At 45.9% G+C, this 20153-nt stretch overlaps 1 protein-coding gene and 1 pseudogene across 1 annotated transcript in view; both read right to left on the bottom strand.

Annotated features, from left to right (window-relative positions):
- Positions 1-20153, bottom strand: part of SORCS3 (sortilin related VPS10 domain containing receptor 3) — a 682071-nt gene that overhangs the window by 183589 nt on the left and 478329 nt on the right. The window lies entirely within an intron of this gene.
- Positions 15317-16136, bottom strand: LOC142429558 (non-selective voltage-gated ion channel VDAC2 pseudogene; annotated as a pseudogene).

Genomic DNA, 20153 nt, shown 5'->3' with positions numbered 1-20153 from the left:
GGAAGTTCTTCAACTCACATGGTCACATGGGCAGGCCGGGTCTAAGGTCAAGGAAGCAGATAGTGGAGTCCTCTCTCGGGCTAAGCAAGCGGAGTTTGCCCATAGGCAGCAAACAGCAGGTGAGTCACCAATATTCAGCTGCTCAAAAGCTTAGCGAAGCAGGACCAGATAGGATATTGAATACAAACAATGCAAGGCGACTGGATCCACCAGCCTCAAGTTCAAGAGATGTATGCACCAGGAGCATGGCAAAGGCGGGTCTTGAAGGAGCCTCAAGTTCTAGCATCCTGATCCATGGTTTGGCTTGGCCCACAGGTGGTATAGCTCCCAGGTTAAGGGAGAGAACGAACTAGATCTGCAGCATGTTCCAGCACGCTCCAATCACCAGAAAGAAAGTGGTGGTGGTGGTGGTGGTGGTGATGGTGGAGGAGGTGGTGGTAGTGGTGGAGGTGGTGGAGGAGGTGGTGGTGGTGTGGTGTGGTAATGGTGGAGGAGGAGATGGTGGTGGTGGTAGTGGTGGAGGAGGAAATGGTGGTGGTGGTAGTGGAGGAGGAGGTGGTGGTGGTGGAGACTTACATATCCGTTTATCTCTTTGCTCTCCAATCAAACTGTGACTTGATTAATCCCACATGTTCCTATTGGCCAGATTGGCACAATAAACGTAATGATTACAGTCTACCCCTTGCCATCTTTACACCTGTACACAATTCTTTAGCCATATACAATTTCCAGTCATTAATGAAATAACACTCCTAACATCATACATATAAACAAAAATGCACTGAATCTAATTGTACCCGGTACATTGTACATGAGCCAAGGAGAGATATTCAATAAGCACATATAAAGAATAAATACTGACCATCAGAAGCCTCACTTTTGCATTTGATCATAGTGGTAACTGATGAGTAGGAGGTTACCTTCTTCTACTACTCATTTTTGGATAACCTTTGCCCTCAGCAAGCACCTCAGCTGGCTGTAGTTCTTTGCCTGGGGGAGGGGGGGTGACCCTGACCTTCATTCCTGAGGGGTCTGGATCATTAGATGTCCTGTCAGGATTGGGTTTCTGTAGCTTAACATTTTTTTAAATCACAGGGCATGGTAGTACTAAAAGACAGCCTACAGGATATCCTAGATTCCAGATATATTCTTCTTTACCTCCATTATGTAGCACCAATCCAATGTCCCCTTGGTAATCAGGATCAATCACATCACTCAGTACAGTGACCCCCTTCCTGACTTGTTGATACAAAGGCATGAGAAGCCCAAAAAGGCCAGGTCAGAGGGGGGGGGCATTCTCAGCTACCCATCAGTGGAATCACCGTTGTATTTCCAGGTGGGAGAGTTACTTCCTTTGAGACTAGGGGCAGGAAGAAAAAATGCTGCTAGTGGATCAGTAGAAATAATCGTGAGTGATCCCACTCCGGCTTCCAAATCTTGGTTCCTGAATCCATGAATCCTGGCTATTGGAGACACGGCACCATATATTGGCTGCTGGTTTAGAGCATATACAGCTTCCCGGAGAACATCGCCCCAACCCTGCAAGGTGTAGCCACCAACTGGCGCCATAATTGTGTCTTCAGGAGGCCTTTTCCTCATTCTATCAAGCCAGCTGCCTCAAGAACATGATACGACCAGTCGATTCCATGGTCATGGGCCCATTGCCACATTTCCTTTGCTGTGAAGTGAGTTCCTTGATCTGAAGCAATGCTAAGTGGGATGGCAGGTCAGTGGATGCGGCATTCTGTGAGTCCATGAGTGGTAATTTGGGCAGAAGCATTGCGTGCAGGGAAGGCAATTCTGTATCCAGAGTCGGTGTCTATTCTAGTAAGAACAAAATGCTGCCCCCTCCATGACAGAAGTGGTCCTATGTATTCAACCTCCCACCAGATTGCTGGTTGATATCGCCAAGGAATGGTCCCATATCTTGGATTCAATGTTGGCTTCTACTGCTGGCAAATGGGGCAGTCAGCAGTGGCCATGGCCAAGTCAGCCTTGGTAAGTAGAAGTCCATGTTGCTGTGCCCATGCATAACCTCCATCCCTGTCCACTTTGTTCATGTGTTATTGGGCAGTGACAGGAATGGCAGAGGAAAGAGGAGGACAAGTCTCCACAGTGTGTGTCATCTTATCCACCTGATTGTTAAAGTCTTCCTCTTCAGAACTAACCCTTTGGTGAGCATTCACATGAGACAAGATTTTCTTTACTTTCTTGGTCCATTCAGAGAGGTCTATCAACATACTTCTTCTCTACACTTCCTTGTCACCAATTTTCCACTTATGGTCCTTCCAATGTCCTGACCATCCAGCCAAGTCATTAGTCACAGCCCATGAATCAGTATATAATTTCACATTTAGCCTTCCAGGCAAATTGAATGGCCAGGTGCACTGCTCAAAGTTCTGCCCATTGGGAGGATTTCCCATCACCACTGTCCTTTAGGGAGATCCCACAAAGGGGCTGAAGTGCTGCTGCTGTCCACTTATGAAAGGCACCTGCATATCATGCACAGCCATCAGTAAACCAAGCCTGAATTTTCTGTTCTTCAGTTAAAGTATCATAATAACTCCCCAAGATGCCATAGGTGCAGACTTGGAGAAGGAAGGTAGTGTGAGCGGAATGGAGACTTTGGGTATTTGGGCCACTTCTGCATGCAGCTTCCTTGCCCCTTCAGGTCCTATTCTAGCCCGAGCTCATATTTACCTTTTCCACTTAATGAGGGAGTGTTGCTTTGCACATCCAACTTTCTGACTCTGTGGGTCAGAAAATGCCCACTTCTTGATGGGCAGCTCAGGCCTCTGGGTGACTTGGTGGTCTGTGGTGAGGTGTTCATTCTCCACTAAGGCCCAGTAATAGGCCAATAGCTGTTGTTCAAAAGGGAAGCAGTTGTCTGCAAAGGATGGCAGGACTTTACTCCAAAATCCCAAGGGTCTACGCTGTGATTCACCAAGAGGGGCCTGGAAAACACACCACACTGCATCTCTATCTACAACTGACACCTCAAGCCCCATTGGGTCAGCTGGATCATATGGTCCCAGGGGCAAAGCAGCTTGCACAGCAGCCTGAACCATTGCAGAGCCTTTTCCTGTTCTGGGCCCCACTCACAGTTGGATGCCTTTCATGTAACTTGATACATAGGTTGGATTAGAACACCCAAACGAGGGATATGCTGCCTCCAAAATCTGAAGAGGCCCACTAGGCGTTGTGCCTCCTGTTAAGTTGGTGGGGGGAGGGGAGCAGATGCAATAGCTTATTTTTCACTTTAGTAAGACTGTCTGGACATGCCCACACCATTGGACTCCTAGACATTTCTACTGAGGTGGAGAGAACCTAAATCTTCATTGGGTTGATTCCCCAACCTCTTGTACGCAGATGTTGTCCCAATGAATCTATTCTTTGATACATCCTCCTTAGTGGGTCCAAGCACCTTAATGTCATCAATATAATGGACTAGTGTGACATTTTGTGGAAGAGACAGGTGATCAAGGTCCCTTTGGACTAAATTATGGCACAGGGAAGAAGAGTTGATGTACCCCTGGGGGAGAGTTGTGAAAGTGTATTGTTGCCCCTGCCAACTGAAGGCAAACTGCTTCTGGTGGTCCTTCGAGACTGGTATTGAGAAGGTGGCATTGGCCAGATCAGTAGCTGCATACCAAGAACCAGGATAAGTACTAATTGGCTCACATAAGGAAATCACATCCAAAATGGCACCTACAATTGGAGTTACCACCAACACACTGTCATTCTCCAAGAGTCATCTGGTTTTTTTACAGGTCAAATAGGTGAGTTAAATGGGGATGTAGTAGGAATCACCACCCCTGCATTCTTTGAGTCTTTGATGGTGGCACTGATCTCTGCAATCCCTCCAGGAATGTGGTACTGCTTTCGGTTTACTATTTTCATAGGCAATGGCAGTTTTAATGGTGTCTACTTAGCCTTTCCTACCATGATAGCCCTTATTCCACATTTCAGGGATCCAATATGGGGGTTCTGCCAGTTACCAAGTATGTCTATTCCAACGATGCATTCTAGAACTGGGGAAACAATGACAGGATGGGTTCGGGGGCCCACTGGACCCACAGTGAGGTATACCTGAGCTAAAACTTCATTGATAATTTGACCTCCATAAGCCCCCACTCTGACTGGTAGGCCGTGAAAACATCGTGTGTCTCCTAGAATTAGTGTCAGTTCAGAGTCAGTGTCCAGTAGTTACCCCAAAGTTAGATTATTTCCTTTCCCCCAATGAACAGTCACTCTTGTGAAAGGCCACAGGTGGAAGGCTAGAAGAAAGACTAACAGTATAAATCTTCGGTGATGTAGCAGGGTCCTTTCTTCAAAGGCACCTGGCCTTCCCCTCAATCAAGGGGATGTGTGTCTTGATTGAGTGGTCGTGACTCTCTATAGCAGTGGTTCTCAATCTTCCTAAGCCATGACACTTTCATACAGTTCTTCATGTTGTGGTGACCCCCCAACCATGAAATTATTTTCATTGCTACTTTATCACTGTAATTTTGCTATTGTTATGAATCTGGCAACCCCTGTGAAAGGGTCATTCGATCCCCAAAGGGGTCGCGGCCCACAGGTTGGGAACTGCTGCTCTATGTGCAAATCTCAGAGTTTGCTTAGGGCAGTTCCCACTGTTAATCCTGATGCACATAAAATAGCAGTCACAGGAGTCTTCAGAGATGCTGTGCCCACTTCATACACTTGTTCCTGATGGTTGTGGCGAAAGGTATGTCCTCAGGGCACTCCATTTTTGCATCTATGGGATTACTCTGATAGATCCATTCCAACATACCAATTTCCCTAAGCTTTTGGATGCCTTCTTCTCCAGCGTACCACGGAAGGCCAGGTACCTCAAGTTGGTCTAATCTAGGCCATCAGCCATCTCAAGCTTCAGTGAGCCAACCAAATATGCTTTTAGATCATCTCTTAACCTCTCTTGCTGAGACACTGAAAAAAGAATCTGTAATTAGGGAAACTCACACTGTCAAGGAACTCAGACTGGTCTAATGTTACACTTCTTGCACCGGTGGACATCCCACACTCTTAGTAGCCATTCCATGGCTATCTCCCTGAGTTCTGCTTGAGTATAGCATACGTTTTCTTGAGTCGTCTTCTGAACCTCATCGTTAGGGCTGTAACTGTTTACCAGAGGAGAAAGACCAGGCTCTCTCCCATGGAGCTGCTCCTTGGTTTTGAACTTCCCATCATGCGGATCACAGCTGGACTCAACCACAACACCACTGGGGCTCTTTTCCAAGGGATCAAGGTAGCAATTTTTTCTAAGCTCTCGAGTTATTTCAATGTGCCATTATATCTGAGGATCACTGCTTTGTATGACTCAGTCACATCCCTTACGCAATTACTAATTAATTTCTGCATCAAATGAATTAATCTTGTTAACCTCAAACCCACCCTATAGGACAGAAGAGAACTTCCCCCATTGAGTTTCCTAAACTGAAATGTTTTTGTATGGGAGCAGATTGCCAGATTTCTTCTCTAGCAGATTGATAGGTGGGTTCCAGCCAGAACCTTCTGTTTAGCAGCCAGGAGCTTAGCCACGCACCACCAGGGCTCCTGTGTCTTTCCTCCTTGGGTGTAATTCTTAAGGATTTATATTGCATTTCCCTTTAAATATTTGACACCCATGTTCCTAGGACGTAGAAAGTGCTACCTTTTTGATAGTGCATGATGTTACTGGACTTATGAATCAATCTCCCGCACCTCCTGTGAGAAGCCAACAATTCCACATGAAGCACACACAAGGGGACACAGCCAGGACTGAGGGCCGCCACAGAGACTGCGCAGTCTATACGGATGCAATCTCTGCTCCACAGCCTCCCTGTGCTTTTAATAAACAAGCGAGCATTCTCAGGATTAGAGCCTTCTTAACCTGTTACTCTTCCATTCTCTCCTTCACTCACCCCCCCCCCCCCCCCATGATCACTGGCAGGTAGCATGAACCAAACGGAAGCCATAATAGACAAACCTGACTGTGTTCTATGAGTACTATGCTGTGTTTACAAAAGGAGTTCTGGTGCCCCGGTGGGCGAGCACTCAGCTGATAACCCAAGAGATTGGTGGTTAAAACCCACCAATCGCTCTGGGGAAGAATGATGGGGACGTCTGATTTCATAAAACTAATTACAGCCTCGGGATCCCAATGGAACAGATCCGTGCTGTCCTCGGGAACCAATGCAGCAGCAATGGGTTTTATTGAGACAAGAAGGCAAGTCCTTGCCACCTCAGGTGCTTACAAAAGACAAGACGGATTTCAACAAGCACAGAGAGTGTGCCCTTTCTTAGGGCTGCTCTCTTCCTTTCATCCATCTCAACGTGTTCATGCTTTGAAAGGCTAGAATCACAAACCACATCTCTGGGAAGCCTTGCCTGGCCACTCCCACTCATGCTGACCTCTGCCCTTTGCTCTGTTAGAGACTCAGAATGTGCAGTGGACATCTGTCAGCGCTTGGTTGTGTCTTTGGAGTTGGGATTGCCTTGCTAGAAGGGACACATCTGGTTTTAGTCTATTTGGTAATTCCTTCCCTTCCATTCTTGATAGACCTGTCTCTCTGACTCAAGCATTTGTTTTTGACCAGGGCTCCTGAGTTGGCACATGGCCAGCAGGGGATCGACATCACCTTGGCTTCTGTGATTTAGGGTATCAAGACGAGTTAGAGGACTTCCCGAGGGTTTCTCCACGCGGAACCGGAACAAGCAACTGTCTTTGCTCTTTTTGTTCACCAGGTCAAAAGTGTCAGGAGAAATGTTTTCCAGCATGACAGTCGCCCAGAGAGGAAGATTAGATCTGAGAGAATGGTGGCGGTCACAAAGAAAAGAGCTGATTGGGTGACTGAGGGTTGCCATGTAGGAAGAGGGAGGAGGGTAAAAGAGAAACGAAGGAGAGGGAAGATAGGACAAACAGAAAGACAGAAAGAAACATACAGACTCAGAAAGAGAAAGCATACATGTGTGTGCACCCACACACAGATCTAGATCATCCACTGCCACAAATGAACACAGGGAGAAACAATGAGAGGCTAATAATGATAAATATGTTTGAAGATATTTCATGCAAAATTCAGTCAGTTTTCATTTCTGTTCCAACTTTGCAGCCTATTCCTCTACCCCAAACCATAAGAGTACCTTTGCATGTGAATGTGCATGCACACACACACACATACACACACACGTAAGCACACACACATATTTAAGCACCCACATATGTATACATATATATTTGTGTATGTATACATATATACTACTGAGCACAAATGTATATATTTTGTATGTGTATACACTTTTATATAAATATTTATATATATTTGGAATTGATGAGTTAAGCTTAAGTCATCAATCACAAATTAAAAGTATTATTCTTAATATGCAGCCATTTGGACAATATAATCTCTTCCTAAGGGCAGGGACAAGGCCCTGATTATATTTCTCCAATATTTGTCATGTACCCAGCCCAGGATTCAAAAGATCTGATTAACTATTGAATTCAGAGATTTGTACTTCAAAGTTACTCTATCCATTTGTCCACAGGGGACGGGGTTCATTTGTTCAGGTGGCCAGAGAGGGTGTGAAATATCTTCCAAGTTGGGAGGGAAACCTCTATTCATTATAATCCGAAGTGACGTCCTTGTCCAGGGCACAGAAACTTACTGCCCCTCTGGGCTGTAAGAGGGGCAGAAGTCTAGGGGATCTCAGCCTGGGAACTAGGAACATTTTGGATCAAGTGGTTTTAGTGGGGGCCTGACCTCTGCACTGCAAGCAGCCTCCTTGACTGGTCGGATCACAAATCCTGGTAAGCAACCTCTGCTGTAGGCTCCACTCCTCCCTGATGCAGAAGTAATTTTACTAATAGTTTAATTGCACTTGTGCAGTCACATCTCACTTGAATTGATAAGAGTTTTGCTGACTAATATATCATTTTTATTGGTATAGCATCAATAAATATCTGTTTAATACATGATGGTTTCATTGGTCAAACTTCTTAAAATCTGGAATCCTATCTAAAATGGTCTTCCCCTCCACACCTTCCATGTCAGACTTGAACACATTGTTGAATCTCAAAGTCAAACCTTTTAACCTCTGTTTCTTAGTGCCATGCAGGGGTGCTGCAAAGGGGAATCCAGCACTCTCAGCGAGCCTTCAGAGTGTTCAAGTGGGTTTCTCGGGGGGAGGGAAAGTATTGAATGTTGTCACTAATTTGATAACAACCCAAGAGGCCAGAAACAGATGATCAGGTGGACCCCTGAAAAGTTAAGGAGGAAGGTAAAAGTTATTGTCCCAAATTGCAGACCCTTTTGAGTCTAAGGTAGAAAATAAGCCGTCAGAGGACAGAAGCCAGCTCAGAGTATCCCACACTCACAGATATTACAGGGGGACAAAGTGAAAAAGGAGTCAGTGAAGGGGGTATCCACACCTATTTCTACCACTTGAACACTGTTCAAACAGTCTCCAATCCCGAGCTAAACAGCAGGATGGATAGGAATCTTGACAGCTCAGCCCAATGTGACGGACCCTGAGAGAGTCGGAGGAAGCCACCTGTCAAATACAGTGATCCAGCCCAACCTCTGCAATCTCAGTAAATTGAGTTTCACAAAAGTGCCCAAAGGCAGACAACTAGTTATATTGATTCCAATTGGGGCCTCCAGCTCGGCGGGCTTCCTCGTCACACACCTCTGAGAAAGGGAGGAAACACGGAGCCGTGCATGCTGTTCTCCCTTTGGGCGTCATTCCCGGGGCCAAAACTGCGTCGGGAACAAGAAAGCAGGAGGCTGGGATATAAATGAGAGCGTGATGGGGGGCACATATTAATAAGGTCAGGGTTTAAATGGTGTACAAGCTTCCTAAGAACTCTCGTGTCGTGGGCAGCTCATTGGGCAGCTAAGTTCAATGTCTGCAGTTTGAAACCACCAGCTGCCCAGGGGAAGAAGACAAGGCGTTCTGCTCTCTAAGTGCACAACTCTTCTTCATGGGAACCATCGAATTGTAAGATGTCTGAATTATATGCTCATAAAATCGTTAACGAAAATAAAAAGAAGTGAAGAGACAAGAAATGAAGACATTTTGACCTAAGAATTATAATAAAATGTTTTCATTTCTTAAAAGAAAAAGACGAATGGGCTTGGAAGCCCAAAGGGGAAGTTATATTCAGTCCTGTTGGGTTACTATGAATTGGAATTGACTCATAAATAGATCTCATCGATGTTATTATTGGAGCTAAATGAACTAAATACCCCAAAACCTTAGAGGAGGATCATGTGGCGACAACAGTTAACACTACAGAATGCTCCGGAGGGGCAACTAAAAGCAGCAGACTCTCCTCAAGATGATTGACAGGTGGCTGAAACAATGGATTCAGGCCCAGGAACAATTCTGAGGACGGCGCAGGACTGTTGGGCATAGGGTCGCTGTGGGCTGGAACCAACTCCATGGCCCCGAAGAGCAACATACAATGCGTACGTTTACAGAAGTGACATTTCCTTAAGTGTAATTATAGTTGTCGAGCACCACTAACGTGCAAACAATTTTACTACTAAATAAGTATACTATCTCATTTAACTTTAAGTAAACTTTTTTTTTCTTTCAGACCAGTGTGGTTTTTCGGTACATGGCGATCCTATGAACAAGAGAAGTCATAAGTGCATCGTGCCTTACAGCTGTTATTGTGTTTCAGATCATTGTTGCAGCCATTGCGCTAATCTCTCCCACTGGGCACCTTCCCCCCTTTCAGTGGCCTTCTCCTTTACCAAGCAAAATTTCCTTCTCCAGGGACTGGCCGCTCCTGATCACATATCCAAAGTATGTTAGACAATGTCACACCATCCTGCCTGCTGAGGAATATCCTGGCTATACTTCTGAGAGACACTTGTTCATTCTTTTGGCAGTCCTTGATATACTTAATATCCTTCACCAACAACAAAATTCAAATGCATCCGTTTTTATTCGGTCATCCTTATTCATTGTCTGGTTTTTGCATGCATATGAGGCAATAGAAAATGCCAAAGCTGATTGTGAACAGAGGCATCATTTATTTTATATTCAGAGGAGCACACGGAGATTTTGAGATGTCAGGTTACCTAGCCATGGAAAAAAAAAGACAGAGTGCAGATTCAAACACAGTCTGTCATACTCTGCCTTTGGTTGTCTGTGTACCTCAAATTGTTCTTGATTCTAGATTGCAATCCCCTTAGAGACGGGCTGTTGGTCTGATTAAACTATGTTCCCTTTGTGCCTAGCCTTCACCCTGGCTCCATTCTGCTCAAATATCTGTTGTGTAGATAAATACATGACAGAGAGCCATAAGAATACCAAACGTGTGTTTAGGATAAATGTTGAAAAGAGTTCTTTCATATGGAGAAACAGATATCATTCGCTTAATTCATCTGTAGACAATTAAGTGAATAAATCTTCGTTTTACATTCAACTGCAATTTTCACCATTTATCTTCAAAGCAGTACTAGATCTGTCAAACACAGCTATCTGTGATTTGCTTGAGAAGTGTAATCATCCTTTGAACATGCTGGAGAGGTGGTGCGAAAACCCAGCACACTGAAGCCACTCCAAGGATACGGCTCTTCTAGTGGATGCTCTGGGAATCTCCCACCCAGATGATAAACATACCCCTTCCTCTAAGGATCCCTGGTGGTGCAGAGGTTAACCACTTGGTTGCCAACCTGACGGATGGTAGCTTGTGCCCACCAGTCACTCCACAGGAGAAAGAGATGGTAGTCGGCTTCTAGAAAGATTACAGCCTTGGAAATTCATGGGGCCGATCACCTCTGTCCTACAGGGTCGCCATGAGTCAAAGTGAACTTGGCAGCAGCCCGTTTGTTTTTTACCTATTGTTCCCTCCACCCGGCTTAGCATCTAATTTCTAAATGCAGACTCTCAGATCCATGTCTGTGCTATATGGCAGAGTCCTCCCTACAGCTGCTTCAAACAGGGCTTGACCTCAAGTCAAGTGGAGTTAAAAAAAAAAGACTTCCCAGATTTTAACTTAATTTTGCAACATTTTAACATGTGGCTTAGAGAAATTGTCTTGGGTATTTTAAAATTGAGTCCAGAAAGAAGAGAACCCTGAAAAAAAAATGACAGAAAGTGTATGTCCTTTAAGATTATGGGATCAGGGCCTTTTGTGGACGGTAATTAATAACTAGAGGTAAGCTTGAAGAGCCTCAAGGAGAAGAGAGATGTGATATGACACAGGCATGGTGGTACATACTGTACATACATGCTATAGGGAAGGATAGCTTACAAGAGATGTATCTGGAGACAAAATAAAGCAGAATTTGAAAAGCCACCAATCCAGGATAACGGATCATTTCCTACCTACACGAATCCCTTCCATTTGGTTTGTTGTCATTGCACAAAGTCCTCTGTGCCTAAAACCATCTTTATTCTATTTAAGAACAGATTTTCATAAAGATATCCTTTATTGCAAACTGGTTCTTGTAGAATGCTCTATGTGATTTAAAATTTTATCTTTTTCTAGTTGCCAGGAGATACCTACAATAGACAACTCTGGGCATGAGTGGCCCCAAAGAGGAGGGCTTTGTGGAGATCTTCCTCAAACATTATCCCGAGCCCCTTCCTGCCCAGGAGAGTCAGCAACTTCAGCCACTCACGTGGGCTGCAAGGTAATGACAAGAAAGGCAAGCTCCGGGTAGCAGTCGTGTTGGGTGAGACGCCCTCACACATTCAAATCCTGTCATGTGAGAAGAGCAGAGAGAGTTTGACTAGACAGAGTGTCTGTTAAAACTTGGACTGAGCAAGCGTGGCTTTCTTCATCTCCACCACCAATGGGTGGGTCATAATTGGAAGTACATCGCCATGCCAACTCCCTGATGAATTCCACTGACATGTAAGCCGTGAGCTCTGACTCTATGTCTACCACCACCAAGATGAAAGAGGAAGGAAGGTGCCAGCAGAAGTAAGATAATGCCGCAGCCTTCTAGAAGAGCCAGGCGGTGTGGGAACCAGAGGTGTGCATTTAGTGAAAGAAAATGTGGCAAGCGCTTCAAGTGGAGGAATTCAGCAGAGTCCTGTGAGAGGACACAAGGGTTGGATTTGATGAATAAGTAGAGAAGAGAGGCACTTACAGGTGCCACACAAGTAGATCCCGCTGGCCCACCACTGTGGTGGCCCTCTGACCTGTAAAACACACATTTACCAAGTGGGGCCTGGACACTCAGACAGGGCATCGGATATAATTTGAGACATACAGGCTCATTAAGGAGCAAATTCATTAACCTCTTTAAATCTCCAATTCTCTATAGTCACAACTTCTTCAAAATGCAACACTTGATGCTACATTGATAGAGTGGGTATACTAGGTCCTGGGCACCTTAGGGAGCACACATTTCATCATCCACTATGTAAAACCCCAAACCTCACTGCCATTGAGTCCATTCAGCCTCCCAGCATCCCTATCGGGCAGAGGAGGATGTTCCTTAAGATTTCCAAGGCTGTACATCTTTTCAGAGGCAGATAGCCTCATCTTTCTCTTGCGGAAGAGCTAGTGGGTTTGAACCACCATCCTCTGGTTAGTAGCCCAATGCTTAAACCACAGCACCACCTGGCTTTGTTTACACCGTAGTATCTAACACAACTTTGCATTGGGATGCAGTACAAAGAATCCTGGACCAGGGGGAAAACACCACCATTCTAGCCATAGTCTGTATTGACCATCTGTATAATCGTCATGTCACTGGGTCTAGCTCTCCTTCTGCCCGAAGGAACAGGTGAAAGAGGGGCCCAGGGATACTTCCCATCCCTGGTCTCTGAGGTTCAGTCACTCTGCAGCTGTTTCGAAGGAGGCATTTCCAGCTCCTTCTTTGCCCTTTGCAACTATGATACTCCTGATTGTCAATGCTCTTCCATGATCGCCCTCAGCCCTCCCCCTTCTCTGTGAATGAACATTACTAATCACGTGCGTTTGACAGCAGACAGACCTCTGGCTGCTGAGAACCCTTTGTATCTCTCACAAGCAGGTGCCCATCCAGCTAGCGAGTGTCTCCTGAGCATCCTGGACCTGCCAGAGGTCACCTGTATGGCAGAAGAGATGAAGCAGGACAAGGGCAGATTAAGGAGCTTCTGGGAATTTAACAGCAGGAGACCAGGAGTCTTGACTGGTTTCAGAGCACTTTCACATTATCATCTTGTTTTATCATCTTAACAGTCTTGGTGTTAAGCAACTTTAATTCTTAATATATAGACAGGAGTACAAAGGGAAGAGCTGAGCCAGTCAGGGTGCAGTACAGCACCGAGGAAACATACAACTTTCCTCTAGTTCTTTGGTATCCCCCCCTCACATACACACACACACTGTCATGACCTCAGTTCTACCTTACAAATCGGACTAGACTAGAGCATGAGTACTACTACACATAAGAGCCCGCAACACAGGGAATTCAGGATAGATAAACCCTTCAGGGCCAACAATGAGAGTACAGATGCCAAGAGACTTAGGGGAGGGTGGGGGAGATAGGGGGAATCAATCCCAAGGATCAATCTAGAAACCCCTCCCAGAGGGACAAACAACAGAAAAGTGGGTGAGGGGCAATGGAGGATGATGTAAAATATGGGGAAAATAATCTATAACTTATCAAGGGTTCATGAGGGAGGGTAGCAGGGGGAGGGAGGGGGAGAAATGGGGAGCTGATATCAGGGGCTCAAGAGGGAAAATAATACTTTGAAAATGATGACGGAAGCACGTGCACAAATGTGGTTGACACACTGGATGACTGTGACAAAAGTATCTGCAGACATCAGTATCTGCAGACTCTAAGTCCAGGGCTCTCAGTGATGGTGGAACGTGGGCGGTTGCCCAGGTAGACCTGGAGACCATATGTAAAGACACGCAAAATGATGCGGCACTGGCGGGATGAGCAGGAGGAATCCCTTGAGTTAATTAAAACGAGGCAAAGGGCATTAAGAAGACAGCTGGGGAGGTGTTTTGTGGAAGTTCTAGAGAAGAAAGGGAATCGGGTGTATTTATAGACAAATAATGGGCAGAAGAGGGGAAAAATGTGCTGCCTCCGGCAATTCTCATCACGTTAATGGATGTTGCCAATTACTGTGGTAACACTTTTAATTGGATCTCAGCTCTGAAGAGAATAAAATCAGACTTTCCTAGGCTTCACCTCAAGACTCTCAGGGCACACGTTCTGCGACATTATGCCAGTGCAGAGCTGTTGGTCCAAAGGGTACATTGATAGCTTTCCTTGCAAGCAAGGCCAGACCCAAGCTGGGATTAAGGGGAGTAGTTAGAAAAAGGGCATCTGCTTTGTGGGGTTCTGTGCATACATGGAAATGGGTCTAGAAGGAAATTACACTGGGAAAAACGCTGGAGTGGCAGCATCCCCAGTGACAATATAATGGTAGTTAGAATTTGTGCATTCCTTTATTTGGAATAGCTCCTGTATTAAGACATGGCTTTGTGCTATTTCATATCCCACCCCTAGAATGGAAATATCTTGAAAGGAGTTACCTCATCATTGTAACCTCACTTCCTAGCCCAGAGCAAGCACACCACTGCTTATCAAACGTGCTAGACTTCCTACTGGGTTTTTACCCATGAAGGCCTCGAGGCTCAAGTAGTCACCACATCGATAAAGGGCAACTCCCAGACTCGAGTGGGGCCTTTGCTGAGCACCCATCTTCTACTTGAATCTACTGAGAGGCACCTTGGAGGTCAGACCGAATGATCTGTTTGGGAAAGATCCCAACCTTGAGAGCCTCAGGCAGCACGGGCCTCCTCGGCACACATGAGATTGGCAGGAGCTTGAACCAATCAAAGGCAAGTCTTGTGTGTGTGTGTGTGTGTGTGTGTGTGTGTGCGCGCACGCGCATGTGTTGTTTTGTTTTTCCTAGAATCAAACACACATTACAGACCTGGGGTTACAGAGCCACCTTAAGAAGCACTGTGTCCTTTGCCTTGTTTTAATTAACTCTAGGGATTCCTCCCATCCATGCCGTCAGTGCTACATTATTTTGCATTTCCTTACAGAAAGATCGGTTTCATTATTGGCGGGGAGCACTTTTAACAGTGAAATAGAGGTAAATAATGTATAGGGGACTGCATGACCAGCATTGGTAACTAGACAATCAATTGAACTAGACACCATCTAACAAGAAACTCTCAATGTTTAAAATACACCTCTTGTTTAGATCATCCTTGGCTTTGATCACCTCTGAGCCATTGTGAGGTGCAGGGAGGGGTCGGGAGGGGTGCACCCTGCTGGTCACTATGGAAATATATTAAGGCCAAATCTTCTGATACCCAGAGGTGTTTTTAGCTGGATTAAGCTTCCAGCTCTGGGGAAAATGTATGGTCTTCAGCATGAATGCTCTTCCCATCTGCCAGGGCAGACAGTGTAAGCTCCACACTAGGCCTCTGCATCTGAGTGTAGCCCACTCGAATGAAACGAGAGTTGTTGACTTTTGCAGAAGGAAGTGGTGGAAACCAACTGATATTCATCGGCAATGCCAATAAGAGTGCAGTTGTTGCCTGATGCCCAAGCAAGGTTTACTGATGTGTCAAGATAGTTGCATACTTTTTGATAAATTGATCCTCTAAATTCTATCACATCATTGACATTAGTGGGTAGCTGGAGGTCCCAGTCCTTGTAGCCCACGACAAACTTAGTCCTTATCAGCTTTGACTTGGCATTTTCGAAGGTCATCTGATAACCAGCCAGCCAGCCCTCACAGCAAAGACAGCTGAGCCGTGGACTGCAGGTCCAGCAACATCAAAGTCAACATCACAGTCAAGGATCTGGTCTTCAACTGCAATTTCTGTCCCCAGAGTAATATCAGTGTTCTATTTTTTTAGCATCAAATGTCAACTTTCAACCTTGGTAAATCTGGTCTTCAATTGCAATTTCTGTCCCCAGAGTAATACTAGCAGTCTATTTTTCTGGGACATTCCGAACATACCCACACCATGTATATTTTGTCTTCACAGTCCCAGTATGTTTCCTGGTGTCTATGTTAGACGAACCAGAGGTTGAGTGTTCCACACCACCGCCAGACTGTTTTCACGTCCATTGCATCAACCCCAAACCAAATCCTTTGTTGAACACATTTTTGGCAGCATGGATGGAGGAACACGCACTGACCATGTGTAGCTCTGCCTTTAGGTTCCACGGCAAGACGGTGGGAAGGAGTGGCCCGTGACCTAAAAGGGAACTGCCACACGGCTCCACTAGCAGCTGAGGCCATTCTCTTGCTCAAACTTGGGTGGCAGCTCAGGGTGAAGTGAAGGAGACCTAACCTTGCTTTTCAACACTTGCAATAGGTCTTCTGCAGAAGATTGACCCAATGGAATGTGACCTTTGATGTCTCTACTGATGCTTCCATGAGCATTGATTGTGGATCCTAACCAGACAAAATTCTTGACACCTTCGATCTGAAAGCATCAGTCAACCACAAGGCGCCAGGTATTGATGGAATGCTAACTGAAACATTTCAACAAGCTGATGAAGCACTGGAAGGAAATTTGGAGGACAGCTTTGGCCAACTGTCTGGAAGCGATCCATATTTTTGCCTATTCCAAAGAACGGTGACCCAACCTAATGCTCAATTTAGAGAACAATATCACTAATATCGCATGCAAATCTTAGTACAGGTCTTTACTTAGTGACTAGCTTTTGTTGAGTTGACACTGACTCATGCAGATTCCATCAGTGTCTGTGTCTAACTTTTCTCCATAGGGCTTTCAATGCTTAAATATGGGAAGCAGATCTATAGGCCCTTCTTTCAGGGGGCTTTTGGGTGGACTGGAACCTGCAACCTTTCAGAGAGCAGCTGAGGACATTAACCCTTTGCACATGGCCTAGGGAATACTCAACACATCAGTCATTATTCTGGTCTTCCTAATGGTCAGGCTTTGGCCTTCTCAGCTGTCCTGACACCCTACACTCACCCTGCATTTGTCTATATGGATAACGCTGTAGGCACATGATCCAGTTGAGGTGCAGGGATGAGACGGGTAGGCAAAAACCACAAGATCCTACTGAAAAGTACAGTGGTGAACTCCTCCCTCCCCATCCTGCCAAGAGGCTCCGTCCTAAGCCACTACACATTCCAGAGACAACGTTTGGAAGAAGCGGAAGCTGGGACAATTCCACCTCCGTGTGTGTGCGCAGCCCGTGAGCTGCTGCTCACACCTGCATCCGTCAGCCAGGAGCAGGGCGGCCCAGGGGAGGAGTGAGAAGTCAGGCCCTCTGGGACAATTAAAATTAAACTGAACCCGATGCTCTGGAATCCTCTCTTGGGAGCCATTCCGCCTAGTCTGGGGTTGGGGCAAGATCACTTAATAGGCCCTTTTTCATCTTTAATTTCTCTGATTCAGAAAGTTTACAAGATCAATTGCGAAGAGGGCTAATGTGAGGAGATGAGGCAGCAAGTTACTTAGGGCTCAGAGTCAGCTAATTCTTTAGCTTCTAACTAGAGCCCACAGGGACCCACTTACAGAAAGCTGGAGAACTCTTTGCCTCGCTCAATCGCCCCTCCCATCCCCAAATCCCCTCTAAATAAAGAATATGAATTGCAATCCAGCAAGAACAGCCTATCAGCTTCAAACCAGCCAGCACTCTCCAGGAATCTCAGGAATATTGTCCTTCCAACACTTATGCTTCATTGTATCATAGGCCTCCCGATAGCACTGGGCTCATACTGCCCTTACAATAAGTATGCTTCTCCTATCACAGGGCTCATGAGTTCAGAGCAAGGTTCTCTCACCATCTTCACACCAAGGGTCCTGGAGACCTTATGTCTTGTAAGGCCACCTGAGCCAAGGCAATGTCAAGCCAGATTCAATGGATCGTCTAACCACATGGGTTTAAATCCATTACTCCTAGTGTCTAGCTGTGCAACTTTAACCATGCTATGTCACCTCTCCATGCCTTGTTTTCATTATCTGTAGATGGAGGAGGCATCCCTAGCTGTACGAGTGTGTCTAACTGGGGTGGCTTGCGTGCTGCCGTGATGTTAGGCCATCAGTATCTCAAATACCAACAGGGTCACCCATGGCACGTGGGTTTCAGCAAAACTTTCAGACAACCACTTGCTGGTAAGAAAGGCCTGGTCAGCTCTACATCTGGATACGAGCCAATGAAAATCCTGTAATCACACCAGAATACTGTCCCGTATGGTGCTGAAAGATGGGCCCCTGAGGCTAGATGTTCGAGATACGCAGTGCTGTACCTGGGAACTGGAAGACACCAGTTGTGAAGAAGGCATGGGATTGGCCAGCACTTTCTTCTGTGGTGCGAGGTGCCACCAGAAGCACAACCACGAATCAGAGTGGACTCAACAGCAACTGACAGTAAATGAGGACAACAAGGGGGGGTTGAGGCCATTCATTAAATCACGTACGTCCTGTGCTGCAAACAGCCCCTGACACTGTTCGTGCCATTGTTCCCTGCTCATGGACCATCCACTGTCACACACAGGATGAACGCAAGGGTCACATTACAAGGTACCAACACCGTGAAACTTGGACGACGCATGAGAAAAACAGGGCTAGCCCCAGACTTTATCCTAGCTAGTTTCCTAAGTAGCTGCTGCATTCATCAGGTGAGGAAGTGCCAGCCTTCTGTATACTTTCATTCTTTCCCTGTCTTCTTGGTGCCCCTCCCCTCTCTCTTCCCCATAAGAACTGAAGAACAGGAACAATGCCAGTGACGGTCATTTTCCCAAATGGTTTGTGCAAACAACATTGAAGAAAACATTCCCTCCCATCCATGAGACCTACATTTTCCAAATGGAAAGACAACCTCAGGCCAAGTAGCTCAAACCAAGCAGTCTGGGCAATACACCCTGCAGGGCCCTTCCATTTCCCTAACAGGACACTGGCCACTCATCCCCCATCACTGGCTGCATAGTTTCCCTTAATTATGGCAGAATTAAGCTAAACTTTTTTTCTGCACAAGTGGCTCTGAGGGATTCTAGAAAGCCTGGGAAGGAAGTTTCAATTTGTTCACTTGCTGAGAATGAATTCTGCCTCATATAACTCCTGACACATTGCCATTTTTAAAGGGTTTGTTAATTTCCAATGAGCAAGTGGCACATCAGATATCTTGTTTATTCAACAGATGCTCCTGAGCTAAACAAATGGTTCTTGTTTAACAAACATGGAAACATCTTGTCAGCTTTGCCGAGATCATCCTGTTTAACTCTCAAGGGAGGGTCCTGTGGTTTGTGGAGAACTGTGAGCTGCCTTCTCCCTTCTACAGGACTAGGATTTGGGTTTCATTCGAAGAGATGGTGGTACGCTCCTCTTCCCAAGGTGTAGAAGCAGCTCTAGGACAAGACCAGACCAGTCAAAGTTCCAGTCGCATCCCCCAACTCACAGCACCCTTGGGTAGAGCAGAGCTCTGCTCTGCTCCACAGGGATTTCAATGGCTGATGGCTCAGAGATAGATCATCATGCTTTGTTTCTGTTTTACCTCTAACTGAATAGCTGAGTGTGTTAACCGAGTACACCACTCAGATAATGGTCCTTGGATTTCTTCACTTCCCTAAAGTGCCCTAGGCTCCAAATGGACATCTATGGGCCCCATAATCCCACAAGGTTCTGAATCCTAAAGCCCTGAATGAGATATCCATCTCATCCACAAAGATCCTGTACAATTCAGATTTCAATCTCAGCCCTGGAGTAAGCCAATTTTGGTTGGACTCCTGCCTTGGCCGTTTATTGATTGTGTGAACTTGGACTGGTCATTAAGCTCTTTCGAACTCAGTTTCCTTATCTGTGAAACAGAGCACATAGTGACTGTCAAAGGCAAAGGTGTTGTTGATAGTGAGAACTGCAATGCCACGAGTCCAAATGGCATCAACCCTGATATCAGAAAGCCCCTCGCACTTCAGGGACTTTATGTAATGGAGCTGAATTCAGGAATGAACTTAAGGAGCAGATTCCCGGGAACTTGGGAAGGACCCATTCTTTGGAAGGAGTAAGTGTGACATGCTTGATGAGGTGAGGGCTCGGTGAGGCGAGTTAGAAATGAGATCTCAACACAGAGTAGAGTCCTTCCAAGCCTCAAAGCTCCAGTCTGATATCATAGTTATCTTCATCTCGAGAGCTAGGGAACTGGCCTGGACTGGGAACTGGATGGGGGTGAGGGCTGGGAAGG

This window comes from Tenrec ecaudatus, chromosome 16, assembly GCF_050624435.1.
Source record: "Tenrec ecaudatus isolate mTenEca1 chromosome 16, mTenEca1.hap1, whole genome shotgun sequence".
NCBI lineage: Eukaryota > Metazoa > Chordata > Mammalia > Afrosoricida > Tenrecidae > Tenrec > Tenrec ecaudatus.
This window is presented reverse-complemented; position numbering and strand designations above follow the sequence as displayed.